General features: G+C 42.8%; 1 protein-coding gene across 4 annotated transcripts in view; it reads right to left on the bottom strand.

Moving 5' to 3' along the window:
• Nucleotides 1-25,071, bottom strand: part of PELI2 (pellino E3 ubiquitin protein ligase family member 2) — a 65,750-nt gene that overhangs the window by 28,447 nt on the left and 12,232 nt on the right. The window lies entirely within an intron of this gene.

Raw genomic sequence — 25,071 nt, 5'->3', positions numbered from 1 at the left:
AGGCACAGGTGGTCCAAAAAAAATAAAAAAAAATAAGTCCATGGCTGCGGATGGGGGTGCAGGTTATCAGAATCCTCCTATCACTATAGGGATCTTTTTGGATAAAACGCCATGGTAAACTTTCTAAATACCTTTTGTTCAAAATTTGTTTTACTTTGTGATACAGTGGCTTTGTATCCTGCATACGGATCAGCTGTATTTTGCGCCGAGATCTGATTCCGTCAGTCCAGCAGACTACTGTAATCCACCTTTAATCACATCTAAGTTATAAAACTTAGATGTGATCAGTCAGGCTATGTTAGCATCTGCGTCAGTGCTCCGTTCCGTCGGAGTAGAGTCCTGACTGACAGACAAACAAACCATAGGTTTCCGTTACCTTTGATTTCAATGGTTACTGATCCGGTGCCAATGGTTCCGTCGTTTTGACGGGATGAATACTGTAGTACACTACGGTGTGCATCCCGTCAAAAGGACGGAACCCTTGCACAACGGAGACAAACCAACCATTGGCACCGGATCCGTCACCATCGAAATCAATGGTTATTGACACAAACTGAAACCATAGGTTTCGGTTTCTGTCAGGGCTCCGTTACGACGGAAAACTCAGACGGAATGGAGCCCTGACGCAGATGTGACAATAGCTTAACAGCTCAATTCTGCATGTCAGAGACATGTCAGTGCCGCTGACCTAATGGATACAGGTTTCAGTGCAAGGTACAGCTGTTCTGTATGCAGGATACAAAGCAGCTGTATCTCAAAAGGTAAAAATTATTTTTTCATGAAAATGTATTTAGGAAGTTGCACCAAACACTGATACACACTGTCATTTATTTAAAAAAAAAAAAAAAAAAAAGTTGTACACAGCCTTTAATGGTTTCAATTAAAGCTCCATCTTGGGGCCAAATTAAAATCTTACAAAAATTGATAGTTTCTCTCAGAAAGTAAGACTGGGTTCAAACAATGCAGTGAAAATGTGTTTTTTGGTGCGACAACCGCAAAACTGTGCAATTTTTGGAAAACCGCCGCAAGACGGTACCGTTTTGCCGCAAGCAATTGAAACCTGTACATATTTGATACAGATAAGAACTTGCAACAACGTATCTAAATACAACAATGTATTTAGTCAAGGCAACCCTATTAGGAGTTAGCCAGTTGGAATTCCATACTGATATTTTGTAGCAACTAAAAGGAAAAGGACTGAGATTTTACTGCAGAGCGGTTAAACTTAAATGGACACTGACTTTAACAACTTCTGCTGATCTAATAGTATACCGGATATAGATCAGCCTTGTAATTACTTACGGTTACAACTTTGTTGTTTTATCGCAGAAGGTGGTGGTGCCTCTTCACTGCCTGTCTAAGTCTATAAAGAGGGAAGGGGAAGGGGGGGGGAGCAGGAGGAAGAGAAAAACAGACACGCTGCCCATACAAGTCTATGGAGAGGGGAGCAGGAGCAGAGTGAAAAAGACACCAGGAAGCATCTGTAAGTTTAAGGGTATGTTCACAGTTTTTTCTGGCATATTTCAAAGCGTAAAAGGGTCGAATTAGGCTACGAAATACGCCTGGTACAGCTGGGTAGGTCATACAAGGCGTAATTTAACACCGTTATTTTAAAAAACGATGCTTAAAAATAGATCTTGTAAAAAAGAAATGCATGTCACTTCTTGAGGCAGATTTTGACCATTTTCTATGGAAAATGTCAAACGCTCTGAGAGAAAAAAAAATAAAAAACCACTTCAAAAAGAAGTTTGGCAAATCTACCCAAAAAAAAAAAAACCACCTCGTTTTCAAAAGCCGTTTTCTCTTGAAAACAGCCTCTAATTTTTCTGCTTCGTACAGAAGCTGTGTTAATATAACCCAACTCTCATCCCACATGTGAGAATAAAACTTTGCTGGGATCACTGATCTGGAACCCCCTATGCCCCTTCAATGATGATCTGAGGTTCCCATAACGCCGAATCTGATACAGGGTCCACAATACAGTGCAACTGAAATATATCAAGGAAGATCTGTGAAAGATAGTAGGCAGGCTTCTCTCTAAACAGAATATCCATGGTGGAGCACTCCACAGAACTATGCAGCACAACCACCCTCTACGTATAATGTAAAATAGTCAACGGGCCTAGATCACTTTACATGAATAATGCCGAGCTGCAATACCACACACTCCCCATGGACAAGAGTTCAACTTCAATCAACCCCTTTAAAGAGGATGTCTGGGCACGGGACCATATTTTATACTGATGACCTATCCGCAAGGTAGCTCATCAGTATATGATCAGTGGAGGTCCGACACCCTGACCCTGCACCGATCAGCTGCTCCTGCTGCTTCCGGGCACCATGTGTCTGTGCCGAAAGCAGAGGACACTGGTCACAGTACAGTGAATAGGAGCAGAGTTGCAGTTCTGCAGTATGGCCACTATGCAGTGTGCAGAGCCACCTGCTTCCGGCACCGAATACTGCATAGCATCCGGTGCCCGTAGGCAGCTGATCGGTGTGGGGTATGGGTGTCAGACCCCCCACTGATCATATATGGATGACCTATCCTGTGGATAGGTCATCAGTATGAAAAACGGTGCCAAGCCCAGACAACCACTTTAAGGCTCATTTAATTGAAGCACTTTACTATGATGACAAGTCCCATCCAGCACCTGGCCATGCAGTCGCCTTTACAAACATTTGTGGAAGAATGGGCCCTTCTAAAAACATCAATATTTTTAAGGATGGTAATGTAATAGGATGCCATGGTTACAAGTCAGTTTTGAAATTTCTTCCCTCCTAGAAATTCCACGAGTGTTATTAGTATTGCAAAGTGTAAGCGTTTGGGAACCACAGCAACTCAGCCACGAAGTGCAGACCATGTAAAGTTAGAGCCGGGTCACAGAATGCGGAGGCACATAGTGCCAACGCTCTGCTGACTCGATAACTGCAAAGCTCCAAACCTGATCTGGCATTATCAGAACAAAAACTGTGCGTCAGGAGCTTCAGGGCATGGGTTTTCATGGCTGAGTAGCTGCCTGCCTTAGATCACCAAGCACAATGCCAAGCGTCCGATGAAGTGGTATAAAGCATGCCGCCACTGGAGGACTGCAAAAGTGTTCTGTGGAGTGATGGATCACGCTTCTCTATCTGACGGAGGAGTCTGGGTTAGGTGAATGCCAGGAGAACGTTGCCTGCCTGACAGCATTGTGCCAACCGTAAAGTTTGGTGGTGGAGGGATAATGCAATGGGGGTGTTTTTCAGGAGTCGACCTTGGCCCCTTAGTTCCAGTGAAGAGAAATCTTAATGCTTCAGCATACCAGGACATTTTGGACAATTGTAGCTTCCAACTTTGTAGAAACAGTTTGGGGTTTGGCCCTTTTCTGTTCTAGCATGACTGCGCCCCAGTACCCCAATACACGGTGGGGTAAGTTTGGTGTGGAAGAACTTAACTGCCTGCACAGATCCCTGACCCCAACCCTGTCCAACACCTGTGGGATGAACTAAAACAGATTGCCTGCCAGGCCCTCTCCTCGAACATTAATGTCTGACCCCACAAATGCTCTTCTGGATGAATGGGCAAAAATTCCCACAGACACGCCAAAATCTTGTAGTAAGCCTTCCCATAACTAGATGGATGTGCCATTCAGGATTCTAGAAAAGCCTCCATTAGAGCTGTAAAGGCAGCCATATTGGCCTTCAACTACAGTTTTCCCAAAGTCGATAAAAGCCTCAATAGGATTGGTTTATAAAAAATAAAAAAAACTGACTCCTCAAGGACTAAATATTTGCTTTAGTTGGAGATGCTCTTTAAGCAACCTTTAATCTTATAGGCTTGAAAGTGGAAATTTTAACAGCTGCTCGACAAAGAACAAAAGAAAAACTATTTTAAGAAATGTATTTCATTTTATCCACCGAGCACCCCGACAGATAAACCGATGTCTATTCTTCAGGTGGGAGCTGACAAGACTTGTTTAGCTTGAAGAATGAAGAGGACAAGGTACATTAGTCTGGTGCTCCAGAATTACTGATCCATGACATAGACAGAGGAAGAAATGAAAATGAATGGAAAGCGTTTGTCTTTCGTGTATGGGGGTTTGACGTTGAAGATTTAGAAGTCTAAACACACATTTTGGGAATTCCTCAGCCACACACACAGTTTAACCACCACAATAAAACAAAGCGTGTACTGACAAAGGAAGACCTGGAGCAGGAGCACAAAGGCAGCCATTGATGTCGAGAACGTTTCATCCTCCAGTCATATTTTCGAGAGTGATCAGACAGGCTGCTCAGAACATGTCAGGAGGAAGACTTCCTCGGCGTGCGTTCACATGAACAGCTGTACTACAGAGGAAACTGTAATTAACCTTTGTTCATTTGACTGCAAATAGATCAGTTCCCCAAACCTCCCCGTCATTCCAAGAAAACCTCCCAAGTCATTTGGGAGCACAGTTCCCATGTGTCCCACAAAAGGTCCTATTTTTCCACTTGAAAGATTTAACTCTTAGAGGAAAATTTATTAAACGATGGCAGTATTTAGAACAAAAAACAGGTCACATTTTACGCAAAAATTAGGTGTTTAAGTGGGGTGAGCTGGGTGGAGAGGGGAAGGGTCACCGCGGGCCATCACATTTACTATCAGTTATGCCATTAACAAATTATGGGCTGCAGCTGGCATAGATTTTGCCTTCTGGCACATGACCTGCAAGAGATCCATACAATTTATTAAGAAGCGTGCACCTAAACTTTTAACATGTCAGAAGTTCTGATCAGTGCGGGTTCGAGCACTGTGACCCCCACTGATCGCCAAGATGAAGAGGCAGAAGAGCTCAGGTGAGCGATGTGCCGCTTCATTGAGAAGCCTTCCAAGGAAAGCCGAGCGAGCAGTGTACGGGCTCAATAGAGAGTCTACGAGTCCGCACTCCGCCCCGAGGAAAGCCGTTCAGAAACTAAGCGACACAGCACTCACCCACCGCTTTGACTTAGGGAGTGGTGGGGTCTCAGTGCTCTTAACCCCATCGATCAAAACTTATGACAGGTCACTATGACACGTCAGAAGTTTTATAAAAGTTTAGGTGCCCGCTTCTAAATAAATTGGACAAAACTCTGGTCGCCCGTGTGCCAGAAAGCTTTAATAAATCAGACGCACCTTACTTCAGCAGCGTTCATACTTCGACTGGCATATGAAACACCAGTCTAAGTAAATTGCCCTCGAGGTTTAAGCCCAATAAGATGTATCCTCATTTATTTCTATTGCTTATATAGCGCCAACATATTCTGCAGCGCTGTACCGACCTCAAAGACACACTATAATTTTGGAGGCCGCAGGTACATGGAGGAAACTTCCACATGAACACGGAGAACATAAAAACTTCATGCAGATTTTGTCCTTGGTTGCTGTAAGGCAACAGAGTAAACCACTGAACCACCATGCTGCCCATCGTGCAAGGAATTATTATTATGTTTTTTGTTTTTTTTTAAGTCGGGGAGTAGAATTATGACGCCTACGTCATGGGTTCTTAGTCTTTCTGCATCCTATAGTCCACTAATATGAAATTACAGTACCTCCATTATCCCACTCCATTTCCCAGGTCACTCTTAAAGGGGTCCCAGAAATGATCAATTGGGAGCGGTTTGGTCAGCTCCTCACAATGTAGACCTGATTTATTGGAGTGGGAATTTTTTTCACGGCAGGGTGAACAATTCAAAAATGTTTTATCCATACAAAATTACTATCACTATTTGGAAGTCCGGAAAAGAAAACCACCGGTCAGAGCCTAGTGATATGCCATCAATGTCTTAAGGCCCTTTTACACAGGCCAATGATCGGGTGAACGAGCAATCATATGAACTTTCTCATGATCATTGCCTTGTGTAAAAATGAAAAAGATCAACCGATTAAATGAACAAAGGCTCATTCATCGACTGACCACATCTTTTATGCGGCCATAAAACCGGTCGCTAGTCGGCACAACATCTCCAGGGAATGTGCTGCCGACATTATGCAAATGCATGGGTACGAAGGATCATAGTAACGTTTGCTCGCCCCCATGCTAAATGATCATTGCTCTGTTTGAGAGGTGCAAACAAGCGCAGATTGACCAGCTGTATTTTCGGCGCTCGTCATAGGTGGTGAACGCGGAGAATACCTGCCCATGTAAAACCACTGCTTTCACATGCAAATTAGACCAGTAAGCCAGAGCATGTAATTCAGTGTATATGTTCAGCACATACACCACATATATTGGACGTATACTAAAAGAGGGTCCTTTTGGCTGGGTAGAATGAGTCTGTAAACACAATGAGAGTTAATGCCAGGCATATGCAACTGTATGGTACACACATGTATACTCTGTACATATGGGTCAAACAGCCTTGTGCTCTGGCTCCATTCAGTTGTGCATTTAATGCCAAGCAGGGGGGTACAAAATGGCACATGGAAGATGAGCGTCCCAGTTATAAATTTTGAATAGGGCTCATGAGCTTCAATTCACACCTTGGGTGCCAAGGATAGGAGTCTCCTTGGCACTAAATATTTGGTTCCTGCACAGAGCCGTAATACGTTAATGTGAAACGTGCCTAACACATCACCGTGTTTTTGAAGTGTGGGGAGAAAAGGGTAGAGCATACAAATTCCATGCCAACGCTGTTCTTCAGATTGGAGTCCAGGGCCTCAGATGTAAAAGCTATAGTGCTAACCGTCACACATATCATATAGGTTTGTATCTACAGGTTATTACAGCTGTAGCAAAAGTTAATACAAAACTTTCCTTCGTAAGATGACGTCTCCCCTTCCTCCGAGGCCTTGCTGGTAGAACTCATTTATTATATGCCGGTGTTGCCGAGACCCCTACAGCAGTTTGTCGCACATTCAGCTTCAGAGCCTGCCAGCATATTTTTGCTAACTCTGCCACTAACATCCTCTTTGGATGGTCACAAGAGCTGGAGCCAAAACCTTTTCAGCATGTTTTGGGATAAGTGGCTTAAGCACATGCTAGAAATCCAGTTGGCTCAATGAAGATTATGCTTCAACGTTAACACACAGGCTCTTGCTTACATCATTTCCCCCCCGTTTCCAATCCTTATCCTGCAAGGCTTTGTGAGCCCAAAAAAAAACAAGCAGAGAGTTAGCATCATGTCACGGGGCCGTATGAAATGGGAAGAAGTCAGCCAATAGTTCGTGTCTTCTCCAAGAAAAAAAAAAATCCCATTATTAAGCAGATTCAGAGTTGTCGGCCCAGTAACCCCGAGTGTATAAGCGAAAGCTGTACGGATATCAAACATCTCCAACAGGGAGACAACCCCGAAGGCAGATCTTTTTTGGGTACAGGCTTTTTTCTTTTTTTCCCCCCAAAAACGAAGAATTCCTACATACTTCTGCTCTGGCTCTTAATAGAGCGGCACAGATAAAAGGGGCCTTCAACTTTGTAATACACTTTCGGGGGAACTCCTCAACCTTTGTATACCGTAGAGAAGGGGAGTACACATATTTATTGTTCGATGGAGGGGGTATGGTTAGCGCACAGCCTGGTAGTTAAGCCACAGTTGTGGCGCTCAACCAGCGTGCACCTGTGAAGATCTGTCCGAGAATACCAGAATCTATAGCGCAGCACTCTGCTCTACTGTTTCTGGTAAAACCACAGACACCTTAATGGAACCCATTAAAGTCAATGGGTTCCTTCGACTGCCAGTGGTATCCGTCATGTAATGGAACCAGGGTTTCAGTTCTGCCCCTCTGATGGAGCAGAACTGAAAGCCAAACGCAGATGTGAACGAGGCCTAAGACTGAAACGCCAGTTTTAGTAAATCTGCCCCTTTGCGTTTCAATATCTGGATGTCTACAAGAATGTCCTCATTCACGGTTAGCAAATGGAGGCCGATAACAGAGACTTAAAGCTTCTCGCAGCTGAGGAGTTGCTATTCGTATCTAGTCTAGGTAATACTCTGAGCTAGGCGGATTTTTTTCATTAAGTGAATAGTCGATCACAGGGTGTTTTGTGTGCTTCGAACTAGAAGGGTAGCATAGTATGGTCAAAGGTATGCTATTCTATTAGCGGAAACGGCACAGAAAAATATTGCGCCTTTGGCTAATAGGTCGCAGTTTTGAGTCCTCAAAACTGCGAACATGTCCTCTTTAAAGGCTATGTAAACCTTTGACATTTTTATTTAAAAAAAAAAAATAACCCTTTCGGTCAGTGTGATTGGTGCACGGGATTGACCGATTCAGGTCTTAGCAAAAGATACAGCTGCCCTGCATAGAGAATACAGAGCAGCTGTAAGTAAAAAGAATTTGAAAGTTGCACCAAAAACACTGAAATTTTTATTTAAAAAAAATCAAAAAAAAAAATAAAAATTCAAACACCCACACCACAGTTCCAAATTTGTACATAGCCTTTAAAGAGGCTCTGTCACCAGATTTGGCAACCCCTATCTCCTATTGCAGCAGATTGGCGCTGCAATGTAGATTACAGTAAGTTTTTTTTAAGTTTTTTTTAAAACGAGCATTTTTGGCCAAGTTATGACCATTTTTATATTTATGCAAATGAGGCTTTCTAAAGTACAACTGGGCTTGTTTAAAGTAAAAGTACAAGTGGGCGTGTATTGTGTTCGTTACATCGGGGCGTTTTTACTTCTTTTACTAGCTGGGCGTTGTGTATAGAAGTATCATCCACTTCTCTTCACAACGCCCAGCTTCTGGCAGTGCAGACACAGCCGTGTTCGAGAGATCACGCTGTGACGTCACTCACTTCCTGCCCCAGGTCCTGCATCGTGTCGGACGAGCGAGGACACATCTCGTCAGAACGCCCAGCTAGTAAAAGAAGTAAAAACGCCCCGATGTACGCACATAATACACGCCCAGTTGTACTTTTACTTTAAACACGCCCAGTTGTTCTTTAGAAAGCCTCATTTGCATAAATATAAAAATGGTCATAACTTGGCCAAAAATGCTCGTTTTTAAAAAAAAAAAAAAACGTTACTGTAATCTACATTGCAGCGCCTATCTGCTGCAATAGGAGATAGGGGTTGCAAAATCTGGTGACAGAGCCTCTTTAAACCTCATACTAACATCACCAGAGGATCAACTTGAAGCTCCTGGGCCCAAATACTAAAACTGTAACAGGACCAGGTAAGTTATTTCTATGTATGTTTGTGTTTCAGTGTGTGTTTACTACTGTATGTAAACCTACTACACGGTGTGTTAGCTCAAAAAATGGCGACACACAGTGTAGGAGGTTAGACCGTTCAAACCCCTCGTTTCTCCCGGCACTAGCCAGGATAAAGGAGGGGGGGATGCTGAGAGCTCACTAGAGCGAGGGCTTTTTACCAAATTTGCAGCATAAAGCAATGTGGTTGCTTTACCACATGCAATGCTGCAATTTTGGGAATGGCTCCATCTAGTGACCAGTGCTGGGAAATATTATAAATTGAATCCAATTTATAATATTTCCTGACTCGTGAAAAAAATTAAATAAATTAGAACAATGTTTAATCACCTACACACTAACTGTTTAACTAAAAAAAAAAAAAAAACATGTTTTGCTGGCAACACATTCCCTTTAAGAGTAAGCGTCCGTTCACATCACATATTATCCTTCCCTTGGAGGTATACATCGGTAGTCCCGATGTATGCCTCCAACAGAGGGTAGCGACATATCCCACTGTATAGGCATACAGTGGGATATGTCGCCCTAACTCCCCGATCACAGCGCATCAATCATACAGGCTCCCATGTTTAAAAATAAAAATCCTATAATAAGGTATACCGACGAATACCAGTCCTTACGGAGGCCAAAAGGACACATTTTTGGCCTCTGTCCGGCTGATGGAGCCCTATGGACACATACATGCTGAACGAAGGAGAAAAACGTGATGTGAACAGGCCTGCAATCTTTTATAAAACAAAAAATCTTTCCTAGACCAGAAAATCATATGTAATTTTAAGTACAAAGAAGATCCTGCAGAGCAGAATCACCAGGGAAAACAAGGAAGCCAATTGTCTAACAATTCAGGTTATTTTACAGAGATCAAAGGAAACAAATGCACGCTAAAACAGAAGTGGTCTGAGAAGAGAAAACACAAATTAGCCATGTTTATGTGCTCATTAGAACGGCATTTATGCTCCTCTTTCTTTCTTACACTTATCTATGTAAACAGTAGGATAACCGTCTGCCCCATCGGAGAAGACCTGTTACTATCCCACCCATTAAAACACCTGCAATTTGGAATTCAGAAATTCTGACAGTCCTGTAGAGAACGACAAAACAATCTGGAATCCCACAAGACAAGCAGAATAAGCAGCGCTATATGGAAAGTAATCACTCCCGGTCCCCAATTCTTTATCTGTAGGTTTTTAGAGTGTGGGAGGAAACCACACAAACACAAGTATAACACACAAAACTCCGTACAGATGTTGTGCCTGGTCGGATTAGAACCCAGTAATCTGTTCACCACCTGTTAAGCAAAGACCGTCCCTAATTACAGAGCAGAAATGACATACTGCAGAAAGTGGGGCGTCCCGTCACTGCCTGCCAGTAAGAGGGAGAAAGACATCGACACGCTGCCCATACAAGTCTATAGAGAGGTAGGTGGAGAAGGTAGCAGAAAGAAAGCAACACAGACACGCTGGCCATACAAGTCTATGGAGAGGGAAGAGGGGGATAGGAGAGCAGATTCTCCTCTTCTATGTGTGCAGTGTAAAGAAGACATGATAGCAGTTAGGCTCCGCCCACTAGCTCAGAGACAACAGAGAATTACAGAGAGAGCCTGCCGAGGGTAAAGCTTCTAAATAATGCAGAAAACAAGTCATATAATGGCCAGAAATAGCGTTAATCCTTATACATGGGATATGACCGCTTATTCAGAAAAAAAACAAACTGAAAAGTTAGGTATGCTTGAACTACGCAGGGGATTTGGAGCTCTGTATCAGAAAATGCTACAATTACTGTAATCATTGTATCAAAGAAAAAAAAGTTATGTAACTTTAATACAATTTGCATTCCAAATCCTCACTTAGGCCCCATGCACACGACCGTAAAAAACCTCCGTTTTTGCGGACCGCAATTTCGGTCCACAAAAACGGAGCCATTCACTTTCATTGAACACTGACACCTTTCCGTAGCACTACGGAAGGGTGTCCGTGCCGTGGAAATGTTCCGGGAATTATGGAACATGTCCGTTCTTTTGCATTTTGCGGGCCGTGCTCCCATACTTTGTATGGGAGCACGGCCCGAAAATGCGGATGTCAGTCAGCGGCCGGCCGTGCCCGCAATCGCGGGCCGTGATTGCGGGCACGGTCGTGTGCATGGGGCCGAAGGCTTAGTTCACACGGAGGAATTTGCAGCCAGAAAAAAACAAAAACAATCTGCCTCAAAATTCCTGCAAGAATTTTGATGCAGATTTTGATCTGCCTGTACTTTCTTGCCGCGGTTTTCGTCCGCATCCATTGAGGGCAGCGGGTAAAAAAAACAAAAAAAAAAAACGCTCTCTGCCTCCCAGTGATTTCGATGGGAGGTCAGCCACAGCAAGAAAGAACGTCACTTTTTTCCCCCACGAGCGGCTAAAAGCCGCTGCAGAAAAAGACTCCTCCGCCTCCCATTGAAATCAATGGGAGGCAGTTTCGGAAGTTTTTTTGGCACTGATTCAGATGGGGTTGCCACTTCAAAATCAGTGCCGGAAAACCGTGTGAACTGGGCTTTAATATGTTTACGGACATTGAACAGAAACATGGTTTACATTCATAACCATGTCCAACTAACCGATGCACACCTTGTAACATCAGACCTCTCTCTCAGATTAATGATAAAGCAATTTAGAAAAATAAAATAAAAAAAATAAATGTATAATTGTGATATTTTATTTTATGGGATATGTTAAAGGGAAACTCGAACCAAAACTAAAAAGTTTCCCATGTGTTTCATGAAAGGGGACCTGCCACCTCTCCGGATAGGTCAGTTTTAGTAAATACTTGTATTCTCCATGAAACAACAACCACCACCATCACGCTGGAACATCATTTCTTCAAACTCTACGTTTTACCGTTCCCCTGTTATTCCTCCTAGAAATGCATGAATAAACTCAACTGGGTGTTACCAGTTGAGGGGCGTGTCCCTACACAGACTGACAATGTCCAATCAGTGCTGACAGTGTGAGACTGTAGGGACACGCCTCTTCGACAAGCGGAACGGTTAGCACCCAGTTGTCAATTTATTCATAAATGTCCAGGAGCAATAACAGAGGAATGGCACAACACAGTTATAAGAACTTCGCTTAGTTAGGAGAATATTGAGGGAAAGCTAAAATCACACTGTCCTCCCAGCAGGCAGAGACGGCACTGGCTCCAGCTGCTCACGTGAGGTTGTGTTTCCGCCGGAGGTCTTCATTAACCATTTGAAACATTGGGCTAGATAACCACTGTATTAGTTCTGAAGTCATGCCAGAGTCACACCCATATGAATACACTATACAACTTGTGTGACTTAAAGAAACAGATACTCAATCCTGTCGGAGCCACAACTTTGATGTGACTTGGAACATTTGCAGCAATTATCTTTTCCCATCCACTTCTACGGCAGTTTAACTACATTTGGGTCAATCAACCCCACCTGCGTACATACATTACAATCTAGATCATATGTATGTATCCTGGACAGTAGTATTCACCGTTCAAAACCCTAATCCTGAACAGCTAGAAGTTCAATAGTAGTTTCCCTGCCAGGGTCTGGGATTGATGATCTCATGATATACATCAGAGCTGCAGGCTACGAACAACATTTTGCCAAAAATGTCAAAAGACGTCCAATTCCAGCTCGAAGACTAAATGAGAATTAACAATCTCCGTTTCATCACAACAGACCTAAAAATCTACGGACAGCGCCCATATGTCCCCAATATTTAAGCGCCAACGAAAATTGGTTAATCAAGATGTAAAGAAGCCAAAATCAACACAGCTCCGTATCGAGCAAGTAGCCGGTAATGGATATTTGAGGACGGGAAGTAATGTGAAACATCCCAGCAGCTTTCAACAAGTCATTTGTCAAACTACAAAGCAGGTGCCCTAACGAAATTATGAGAATTTCACGGTGGTTAAAGACCAAAACAGATTTGCACATGAGCACTTATAAATGGTATCATGACGATTCATTGGATTACCAAAAAGATTATATTTAAAGGGAATGTGTTGCCAGCAAAACATGTTTTTTTTTTTTTTTTTAGTTAAACAATTAGTGTGTGGGTGATTAAACATTGTCCTAATTTTTTTTATTTTTTTCACTTGTCAGGAAATATTATAAATTGGATTCAATTTATAATATTTCCCAGCACTGGTCACTAGATGGAGCAATTCCCAAAATTGCAGCATTGCATGTGGTAAAGCAACCACATTGCTTTATGCTGCAAAATTGGGAAAAAATCCCTCGCTCTAGTGAGCTCTCAGAATCCCCCCTCCTTTATCCTGGCTAGTGCCGGGATAAACGAGGGGTTTGAACGGTCTAACCTCCTACACTGTGGGTCGCCATTTTTTGAGCTAACACACAGTGTAGAAGGTTTACATACACTAGTAAACACACAGTAAAACACTTAGATACATAGAAATCACTTACCTGCTCCAGTCGCCGCCGCTCCCTCCGGTCCGTCCGCTCCGTCTGCTGCTCCATGTGCACAAGTCCGGAAGCCGCGACCGGAAGTAGTACTCTTACTGTCCGGCCGCGACTTCCGGTCCACCGGAAAATGGCGCCGGACGGTGCGCATTTCAAATTGGACTGTGTGGGAGCGGCGCATGCGCCGTTCCCACACACACGGCGTACACCATAGTGGATGGAACGGGCCCCGTTCGCATTCCCTATGGGACTGGAGCTGCCGTATTCCATGTCTGTATGTGTCGTTAATCGACACACACAGAAATGGGGAAAAAAATGGCAGCCCCCATAGGGAAGAAAAAGTGTAAAAATAGAAAAAAGTAACACACAAATAAATAGAAACGTTTTTAATAAAACCCTAACATAAAACTGATATAAAAAATAATAATTTGGTGACACTGTTCCTTTAAAGCGGTACAGCCCAATCAAAGCCTATTGACAAACCTCTCACTTCATAAATAATTGCAGTTACATCAGACAGTGATCCGTTGCAACTAAGGCCTTATTCACGCAAATGTATTGCACGTCCGTGTGCTGTCCATTTAAATAACAGACAGAACGCGGACCTAAGCAATTCAATGGGGATATTCACACATACGTATTTTTTGACAGAGCGTGTGCCCATTGTGTAAACTCACCAAATGTCCTATTCTTGTTCTTTTCCACAGATTAGACTCTCCCATTGAAGTCTATGGGTGCATGGAAAAGAAAAAACGGACAGCACACGGACGATATCCAAGTGCTGTCAGTTTTTCACGCATCAATAGCTGAAGAAATGCAGAGAAAACTAAACAAAAAAAGGAGAAGTGTGTATTTTTTGGCATATGCAAATCAGACACACACATGAATAAGGCCTTTGGCTCTATGCACACTAAGCTTTGGCCCTACGTTAAGGCCCACAAGACCAAATCGAGCTGCAAACTACGGATCTTAGTGTTCGTGTTTAGGTCTGTAACCCCTCAGAGTTGCTTCCGCAACGGTCCTGTACGTCCGTATATTACAGCAGTGTTTTTTCCATGTGTCATGTGGGCTGTCCATTATTTTTGTGGACCCATGGATTTGAATGAACACCATATTAGTCTACGGATAATGGATGCCTGTGACGGATGCCTAATAGTGGCATACCTCACCCATATGCTATAGTGGTATCCATTTAATGGATACATCGTGAACATGGGTCAAGAGAGTTCATGAGGTTTCCGTTAAACGGATACCATTATATAGTCTATGGATGCCGTTGGTAGGCAGTCACAGCCTAAGGCCTTATTCACACGAGCGTATTTCACATCCGCGTTACGCACGTTAAAACAACGCACGTCACACGGACCACTGCAATTCAATGGGGCCATTCAGACAGTGAAACTCACTGCATGTCCTATACTTGTGCGTTTTTTGCGCATCACGCACCCATTGAAGTCAATGGGTGCGTGAAAATCACGGACAGCACACGGACGCACATCCGTGTGCGGTCCGTAACTCACGCAACAGTTGCTATAGAAATGATAAGAAAACCACCTCCTTCAGTTTATTTTACGGACAAAAAAAAACGCAGGACATACGCACGTAAAAACCGCAGACACGCATGTCACATGAAACTGCAACGCAGGAAAAACTATGCTTTTTTTTACGCGTGCAAAACGGACACGTTTGTGTGAATAAGGCCTAAGTTAAAACGTATACGTTGGTGGCTTTACGTAGAGCATAAATAGTGGTGTGCACTTGAATAGTGCCATCTGATGGGTAGAGCACAGCTGCTAAAAGTGAATCCAGAAGCAGAGACAAGGAGTTGTGGAACCATGAAAGGGGAACCGAAGAAGATCACACCATTCTCCAGTGATGGAAAGTATATTAGAGATTAGTGACAACCTCTCAACTTTATCGTAAGGGTCCTTTTACACTGGCCAATATGGGTCGTAAAATTGAGCGCCGATCGTCAAGACAGCAGTTAGATTGGCACTTGTTCACTCCTTTCACAAGGAGATATGATAAGTAAGTGTATGGGACGAGTGATATGATCAGTAGTGTATGGGACGAGCCATCCTTACTATGATCGCTAGTCCCCATGTATTTCCATCATGTCCACAGCACACCCCCCGGTTCACACGGAGATACAATTAGCCGATGAACGAGTACAATGCGACATCTAGTGTCTGTTTTGACGTGAAAACCAGTGCTGCACGCGTACAAGAAACTGCAACCGAGGCTCCAACGTGGATGTCAACATGGTCGTGAGTTTTATTAGGCTGTGTCAGCTTTAAGTCTGGAAGTTAAATAGAATTTACTTCAGTATAGTGAGCGCCTGGAGAGGGAATGGTCAAACACAAAGCTGGTACCTCTAAGGACATGTTTACATGGCTTATTTTCCGGTGTATTTTGTAGCGTAAACAGTCCCATTACGCTTCAAAATACACCTCAAAAATACCTGCAAACAGCTTTCCATTGTTTTCAATGATTAAAAAGCTGTGTAGTTCATAGGTATAAAATTTTGTAGTGCGGTGTAAAAAAAAAAAAAAATAGAACCGCAGCGCAAAAATACGTCGTTTAAAAAGTAGTGGTGTGTCAGTTCTTGAGGCGTTTTGAAGCAAATTTTTTACATTTCCAATTGTCATTGCAATAAAATGCTTTGAATTTTTTTTAAAAAAATGAGAGCCTGGTTTCCACATTTTTCTGCTTCACACATATGCCATGTGAACAGACAGCACATGAATGATATCCAAGCGTGGTCTGCTTTTTACGTATCAGTTGCTAAAAAAGATGAATAAATAAATTTTTTAAAAATGAAAGAGAAATAAAAAAGTGGAACCAACAAGTGCTTGCTGAGGAGAAACACGGACGAGAAAACGGATGATACACGGAAACATTCATATGGATGAAAAACTTTTTTTTTTGCAGACGCAGATCGGATGTGCTTGTGTGAATAAGGCCTTACAATCTGGCCGGACCTAAAATACAAGGGGAAGAGACAGATAAAAAAAAATGACGACACCCGTATATATTACCGGTTGTAAAAGCTCAGGTCACGTACAGATCTGGACGACCTCTGTGTCCCAATATCCACTTTGATGAGGTGACTCGGTTCTGTGTCTTACGCGATATTAGAAGCGAGCGCATGTAGGAGTTGGAGTTGTCCTGACATGACTTTGTTTCTAATCAAAACCTTTGTTTCCATAGAAACGTAGAATTTAGCTGCAGATAGAGAACCGCTTGCCCCACCTAGTCTACCCCCTATTCCTACCTGCGTTTCAAGTTAGTCTTTCTCTCAGGAATCAGGGAATTCAGGTTTCACTACTATTTTGGTCGGTACAAGCCGAGATCCATGACAAATTAATGAAAGCAACCGACATGTATAAAAGATGGATAAAATACCATAATGCATGATCTCAATGTTCCATGTAATATAGGAATGTCCGTAACATACCCAGGGAACCCCTTTATTGTCACTTATAAGTACTTGAGCCTTAATACAGTAAAAGTGGAGCAGTTGCCCTTAGCAACCAATAAGGTTTCTGCTTTCATTTTTCAAAGGGCTTCAGAAAAGTGAGACCTGCAACCTGATTGGTTGCTATAGGCAACTCCTCCACTGTGTTATGAAATTAAAGCAATACTTTAGCTCTGCTATGTATGTGTATTTACTTCTGGAGAGCCCCTTTAACCCCTTGCCACCGCAGCCATTTTTCGGTTTTTCATTTTCTGCTCCCCACCTTCCAAAAGCCATAACTTTATTTTTCTGTCGATAAAGCCGTTTGAGGGATGTTTTTTTTGGAGGACGAGTTATAGTTTTTCATTGCACCATTTATTGTATCATAATATACTGGGAAACAAATTTGTGGCGTGGAATGAAAAAATAAAAAAATGATTCCACTATTGTTTTTGGGGTTTTGTTTTAACGGCTTTCACCGTGCAGTAAAAAAAAAAAAAAAAAAAAAACTTTATTCTGTGGGTCCATACAATTACGGTGGTAGAGAATTTATAGCTTTTTTTATGTTTTACTTACTTTTTCCTTTGTAAAAAAAAAAAAACGGTCAAAAAAACAAACAATAGTAAGATTTGTCGCCATATTCAAAAAGCCATAACTTTATTTTGAGGTCGATTGAGCAGTATGATGACTTGTTTTTTTGCATTGTGAGCTGTAGCTTTTATTGATATCATTTTGAGGTACATGCGACTTTATGATCACTATTTTTAGTGGGAGACAAGATGACCAAAGAACAGAAATTCTGGCGGTTTTAGTTTTTTGCAGCGTTCACCGTGCAGGTTAAATAACGTTATATTGTAATAGTTTGGACTTTTGAATTGTTTTAGGGTGAAATGGTAAAAGGGAAGTTTTTGCAACTTTTTATTTTGTACATAAAAAAACCTAACTGTTTACTTTTTGTAATTCGTCCCTCAGGGAACTTGAACCAGTAATCGTTGGCTCGTTTCCACGATATACTACAATACTTATGTATTGCAGTATATTGTGATTTTTACAGGCTCCCAATGAGCAGGGCTTAATAGGAGCAAAAAAATGGCAGATCTTGGGCCCTTCATTAGACCCCAAGGATGCCATGACGACCATCGGCACACTACAGTCGTGTCGCGGGGGGTGCGATGGCACCTCAGAGGGGGCCATCCCCTTTTTCACACAGTTTAGATGCTGCGTCATCTAAAGGGTTAAACTATCAGGATCCCGCTTGTTGCAGTGAAGGGTCGGCTGTAAAATACACCCGCTTATCATGGAGTGGGCTCAATCCGCTCCATGCCTCCTCTTCCCAGGTAGAACGTAACCCTACGTCAAATGTCTGGGAGGGGGGGGGGGGTGTTAAGATTCGCTCTTACCGTTTTATAAAAACAGATTAATTTGGTTTACTAACAGAAACACATTCCCAGCTTAGAATAGAAAATATTGTTCCCCTGTTAGATGGAAAATGCTGCTGAACATTCCGGCTACTTTCACTGCTGGATACAGACGTCACTGCGAACTGAGAATTACTAAACTGGGACGGGATATTAAAACCGCAAAGTACATACGAAACGTCTGATCATCTAAGGGGCCGAAATACACCAAAATGACTCATCCACATCGGACTTAATGGACAATAACCCTCCCACCCCCATAGGGTTTAGTATACATGTCAAACGTGATCGATCGGGGATACAAGGGTGCCACTAAACTACTGCATAAGGGTTAATGCAGAAAGGTACGGAGTCAGAAATAGATCACCATGAACATGGGCGCCTCAGAACTTCTGAACACGGTTTCCAGGAACGCAAACTCCAATATCTGTTGAAACAACGTGCACACCCGACCATAGGGGGTCACCCGTAATTACAGACCCACGGACACGTTTCCGTATATTTTCGCCATAGAAAGCTTCTGTAAAAAATAGGACAGTTCCTATTTTCTTTATTTTAAGGACCGCGCTCCCATACCTTATAAATGGGAGAACGGTCCGCAAACACGAACTGTCCGCAGCTGGCCATGCCTGGAATCACGGATTACGGGCACGATCGTCTGCATGGGGCCTAAGTCCTGCATTAGACCACTCGTAGACATACCCGGTTGTCTTAATCACATATTTTTCTCATCCTCTTGGGCATCTGGGGTGTGTTAATGAAATAGGTTAGAGCCAAGAATGATGAGTTGATTTAACATTTTTAAAAGAATCCGTCACCAGGACAGGCTCCCTTAATAGGAGGACATATGTAAACTAGTAAATGCAATTGCACAGCTCTTGAAAGTGCGCCTCTCGGTCTGTCGAGTCAGAAGGACAGAGTGCCACAGGTTCCCTTTAAGACTAGGGTTCCACAGGGGCGTTTTACGGCACGATAAAATCATTAGCATTAACATATTTCGCAACGATTGCAAGAATTCCAAGTTCCCAACCATTTCAGAATTCTTGCGATTGTAGTGCAGCTATTTCCCCCATAGGGAAACATGGAGTTTGGAGTATGGTCTTGGTTATTCCATGTTGTACGCAAGCAAAAGTTGCTTGTGTGACAATAGAGGCTCTCGTGTGCGCAAAATGGTGACTGACAGGTGACATTTTCTAGGAGTACGATTGAAGTGGTCAACCAGAAGTCACAGTGAAGCAAATCTCATACGTGCACAGGTTATTCTTGTCAAATGGTACATTCCCATAAGCGGTTCCCGAGAGAAAGCTGCACCATAACAGCATGTTTGCCAATTTATGTTCCTGTGGAATTAGGGGGCAGTGTATGCCCTGCTGATCTAACTTAGAAGTGGAATTGACATGCCTCAAAAGCTAACTAGTAGAAATCCCTTTAAATAGTTGAATAAAGGTTTCTCCAGTAGCAGTGCTTCCCTTAAAGGGTCAATACCATCTTAAAAAAAAAAAAAAGTGATGGCATTTAGCTAGGATAGTCCAACGCTTTATAATTGGTGTGGGTCCGACCTCTGGGAACCCCACCGATCCGGAGAATGAGGGGGCCACAGCACTGATTTAAACTGCGTCCCCTTCTAAGCTTTTCCTGCACAATGCTGATCCCAGCTACTCGGCTGTGCAGAGGACTACAGGCGGAAACATTGGGAAAACCAGTGAACATGACCGTGTAAATTAGCATTGCGGCCCCTTTATTCTCAGAATTGGTGGGAGTCCCAGAGGTTAAAACCCCACCGATCATAAAGTGATGACAAATCCTATTACCCTTTAAAGAAACTAAAAAAAAAAAAAAACCTACACACTGTTAGGCCTTGTTCACATCAGTGTTCGGCTTTCCGTTCTGGTTTTTCCATTGTTCTGCACCTTTGACAGAGCAGAAGCGCTGGTGCCGTTGCACGACGGATACCACCGGCGGCCGATGGAACACCTTGCCTTTAGTGGGTTCCTCTCGTGATGTCCTTGGTTTTACTAAAAACGCTAGCGCTATAGTTTCCAGTATTCTTGGCTGAATCTAACGAAGGCTCCAAGGCAGATGTGAACCGGGTCTTATACCTAGTGCAGCAAATGAACGGTTGATGCATGAGTCATGCATTTCTCCCCTCAGGCCCTGCACTAGGCATTAACACTGTGCATGAGTTTTCCATAGAGTGCTCCTTTAGGGTCAATGCACACGATGTGATTACGTGCGGTTTCACCGTGCGTATTTGCGTGCAGCAAAACCGCAGCGTAATATAGTACCAGCATAGGTAACGAGATTCCAGGGAATCTCATGTACACGCTGCAGCATTTTACCGCATATAAATTGACTCGCGGTGCGTATTTTCAGAACCGCAGCATGTGAATTTATCTCGAGATTCCGCTTGCGAATTCTCTCTCTAGTACTGGACAAATATGCCGCAAAACCCACAGCATGAAAAAACAGCGATTTATGCAGCAAAAATGTATAAACTGCACCGAAAACCGCATAAACGTGATTTTCTTGCGGTTGTGCTGCGTATTTTCCGTATGTGCACGGAGCCTAAAAAGGTACTAATAGCTACATTCAACACTTGATACAGGGATCAATATCCTCAGACTGAATCCAGAATGACTTGGGGCAGTTCTAAAATCGACACCAGGAGTCCATAGTCCTCCATTTATGGCACTGCTGAAATACTTAACTGACGTTATGGAAACAATCCAGGAAACGGGACTGAAAATCTCTGCCAGACCACATTAAAGTAAAGGCTCTAATGTACATTTCCATCCATACAAATGGCAGCAACAACAGAACACAAAATGTGATCAACGAGAGCGACAATTCTTAATCATTTCGTTCTGCTTGTAACGGTAGCCCTATTCATTTTACCCAAAAAATAAATTTTTATTTCTGCAAGCAAAGAGGAACCAACAGCAAAGTCTGATGTGTCTCTGAAACGCGTCCATCCAGATGTAAAGCAGAGTAAACTGACCCGTCACTGAACCCTTATGTGTCAGCAGAACAGCGCACAGAAAGGGTTTGTCTTTCTATAACCGAGATCAACAGAGAGGGGGTGAAAAATTGGTGCACATTGACCTCCAGGCGGCCGGCAGATGTCTGACAATCTGGGTTTCTGAGACTGGTCTGGTAAATTCTGGTCCTTGCAATGGAAACACAGATGGGACCTGAAAGCTCTATGGATACAAAGAGACAGAAGGGGCCAAAAGCCAATATTCAAATCCACCGACACATTGTTTGCCTTAGAAAGACCCGAATATAAAAAAAACGGGGATACAAGAGACTGAAACGAGGCAGTACATAGCGATCAACATGCAAGACTTCCCGTCAGATCACATTCTGGATATTCAATGGTTAATCGATAAATATGCAGCTTTCATATGGGGAGCCCCTTACTAAGCAGCGATTCTTATTTATCACTTCTAGCAGTGGTCTGCATCCCGTGGCTAACAGACTTGCTGGGAGTTGTAGTCTTACAACAGCACAACAGACACAAAGAAAGAACAGGAGACGTTCATCCGGCTACATCCCTAAGGTGACCACCAACACTATAGAATGATCACATTACTAATGTACTTACTTTCTCCAAAGCGCCCCCGATTCCGCCTCGAATCACACGGCTGGTGACATGATCTTAGCCCAATCTGCCATATACTCAACACGTGGTCAAGGAGGTGAAGAGTCTCTGCCCAGTATACGGCACGTCACTAGTGACATGTCATGTATTGGCGGTTATGTTGTACAGCGGGGAACGCGCTTGCGCCATCCCTGCTGTTGTCTTTTCTTTCTATGCATGCGCCGTCTCTGCTGAGGTCTCCTGCTTCCACGCATGCGCCGGAGCGCCTGAACTACGGTCTATCCAATCAGCTGGAAGTCAAAACAGGAAACACTGGCTATGGGAGGTACACGGGCGCAGAACAGCAGCGACGGGGAGCGGAGATGAGATTTATTCAACATTTTGGACTGTAGAGAATAGTATTACCAAAAAAAAAACAAAAAAACACAGGTTGGAAGAAAAAAATAAAAATAAAAATATAAGAAAATCGCTGTAGAAACACATGCAGTTTTAGGCCGTATGGCAAAATAAAAGAAAAAAAAAAAAAGAAAAATATACGCAAATACATGTGGGAACACAGTCTAAAGTCTCCACCAAATTTCTGGACGATATAGGCCACATGTGAGCACGCCATACACTTACCAGCTACAGCTCATGGAGGTCAATTCATAAAAGTCGCTATCAAGCAGCTGCATCAGCTTTTCTAGAACGCAACCAATAAAAGCAATTCATAGAGCACAACCGGCGTCATAAAACGTACTCTTACCCAGACCCGTCTCCTTAGCAATGAAGCTGTTAACAAGTCTCTCCGAGGAACAATTTTGAGTCTTATTAGCTCCCGACTGTATTATTTACACTGATAATTATAAAATTGGCCAAACACAACGCTCAATTACTATGATACTTCTGGGCCATAAAACAAAGTCAATTACCTTAATCCTCAGAGAATATGATTATCCTGTTGGAAACCAAATGTCTTGAAGGTTTGGAAAATTTTACTCACTTTATAATATTAAATGTGGCACAATTATATCAACATTGATTGATTGATTCTGTCTTGTGTATAGTAAGGGTAGACTTCCCTGTAATACAAGACCCTGCTACACCTAGAAATATATAGAGAAAACCCCAAAATGGAAACGTTTTCTACAATTGGATATTTATCCAAACAGCCAAATATTTAGAGGATCTGTCAACTCTCCTGATATGTCTGTTTTAGTAAAAACTTGTTTGTCCTGTAAAAACAACAATTCTGGGATATTTTTTTTAATTATAATTCTACATTGTACTGTTCCTCTGTTATTCCTCCTACAAACTTATGAATAAATTGAAAGTTGGGGGTGTGTCCCTGCACACTGACACTGTCCAATCAGTGCTGACAGTTCCAGACTGCAGGGACACGCCCTGTTGACAAGGGTAGCAGTTGCCAGACATTTTTTGGCACCATATAAAGCCCCCCATGTGAATTTTAGAGGGCTTCAGGGAGGGTCCCCTCAATACACAATAGATCCAGCTGGAAATTAGCAAGTCTGTTGTGATCAAAATAACGTATAGAATGGTATATAGTACAGAGAAAGTCCCCAACAGAAACAGGTCTACATATCTGAACAGAAAAGCGTAAATGGGTAACAAAAAAAACGAACATGGCAGCTGTAATTAAGATGGGAAACTCTGAAAATATATATATATATATATATATATATATATACATATACACACACATATATATACATACACACACACTCCGGGCACATATTTCTATTTCTTGCCCTGTGATACAACCGGTCTGCTGTGTAAAGATCATTTCACATGTTTGTGGATATAGAAACATATAAGATCAGACAAAACAGCAGATTGGAAGAGTAATGTGAAAGTTTTTACAGTACATAAAGAAAAAAAAAACGAGCTAATATAAATCCGCCAATAGATTAAAGTTAATCATTCTGGTCCGCCATCAATCTTGTGTATGCAGGCCGGGGAAGTAAGGGTATGGAGTCAATGAAAAACGGCTCCAATTACGTCCCAAGAAGTGTCCGGCACTTCTTTGCCGCGGGCGTAATTTTACGCGCCGTCTTTTGACAGCGACGCGTAAAATGACAGCTCGTCTGCACAGAACATCGTAAGACCAATTGCAAGCAACGGGCAGATGTTTGCCGACGTATTGGAGCCGTCTTTTCAGGCGTAATTCGAGGCGTAAAACGCCTCCATTACGTCTGAAAAGAGGTTGTGTGCACATACCCTAAGGGCTTATTCAGACTAACGGGATATACGTCTGTGCAACGCGCGTGAGTTTCACGCGCGTCACACAGACCTATATTAGTCTATGGGGCAGTGCAGACAGTTGCGTGATTTCTAAGCAGCGTGAGTCCGCTATTAAAAAGTCACGACATGTCCGTTCTTTGGGCGTATTTCTCGCATCACGCACCCATTGAAGTCAATGGGTGCGTGAAAATCACGCATGCCACACGGAAGCACTTACGTGGGACGCGCGTGATTCGCGCAACAGCTGTGAAAAGGATGAATGAAAACAGAAAAGCACCACGTGCTTTTCTGTTTACAAACATCCAATCGGAGTGTCATAACGATGGCGGCTGCGCAAAACGCCGCGTTTTTTGTGCGCGCAAAACGCCGCGTTTTTTGTGCACGCAAAACGCACACGCCAGTGTGAATCTGGCCTTAGAGTCAGACAAGTTCAAATCATTGCCTACACGAATGATCACCACGTGTGATATGACCAGTCATTCCAAATAAACAAGTCTGATCGTGGTGAAGTTACGGAAGCTGCGATCAGCTGATCATACTTATATGGAGCTTTGCCATTTGTTATTGTTTTAGGGTGAGACAATAATAAAAATAATCTTTATATAGTGCCAACATATTCCGCAGCGCTTTAAAAATGAACAAGTAAAATGACAAATAATCCAGATAAATTAACAAACAATAAGACAAAAGTCCCTGCCCACATGAGCTTACAGTCTAAGCCGACGTGGGCCGCGTCAATCAACGAGACAGCTCTATGTATGGGGACAAGCGCTCCTTACT

Source organism: Rhinoderma darwinii, chromosome 12, assembly GCF_050947455.1.
Source record: "Rhinoderma darwinii isolate aRhiDar2 chromosome 12, aRhiDar2.hap1, whole genome shotgun sequence".
Taxonomy (NCBI): domain Eukaryota; kingdom Metazoa; phylum Chordata; class Amphibia; order Anura; family Rhinodermatidae; genus Rhinoderma; species Rhinoderma darwinii.
Note: the sequence above shows the minus strand (reverse complement) of the source record. Positions and strands in the feature narration are given on the sequence as shown.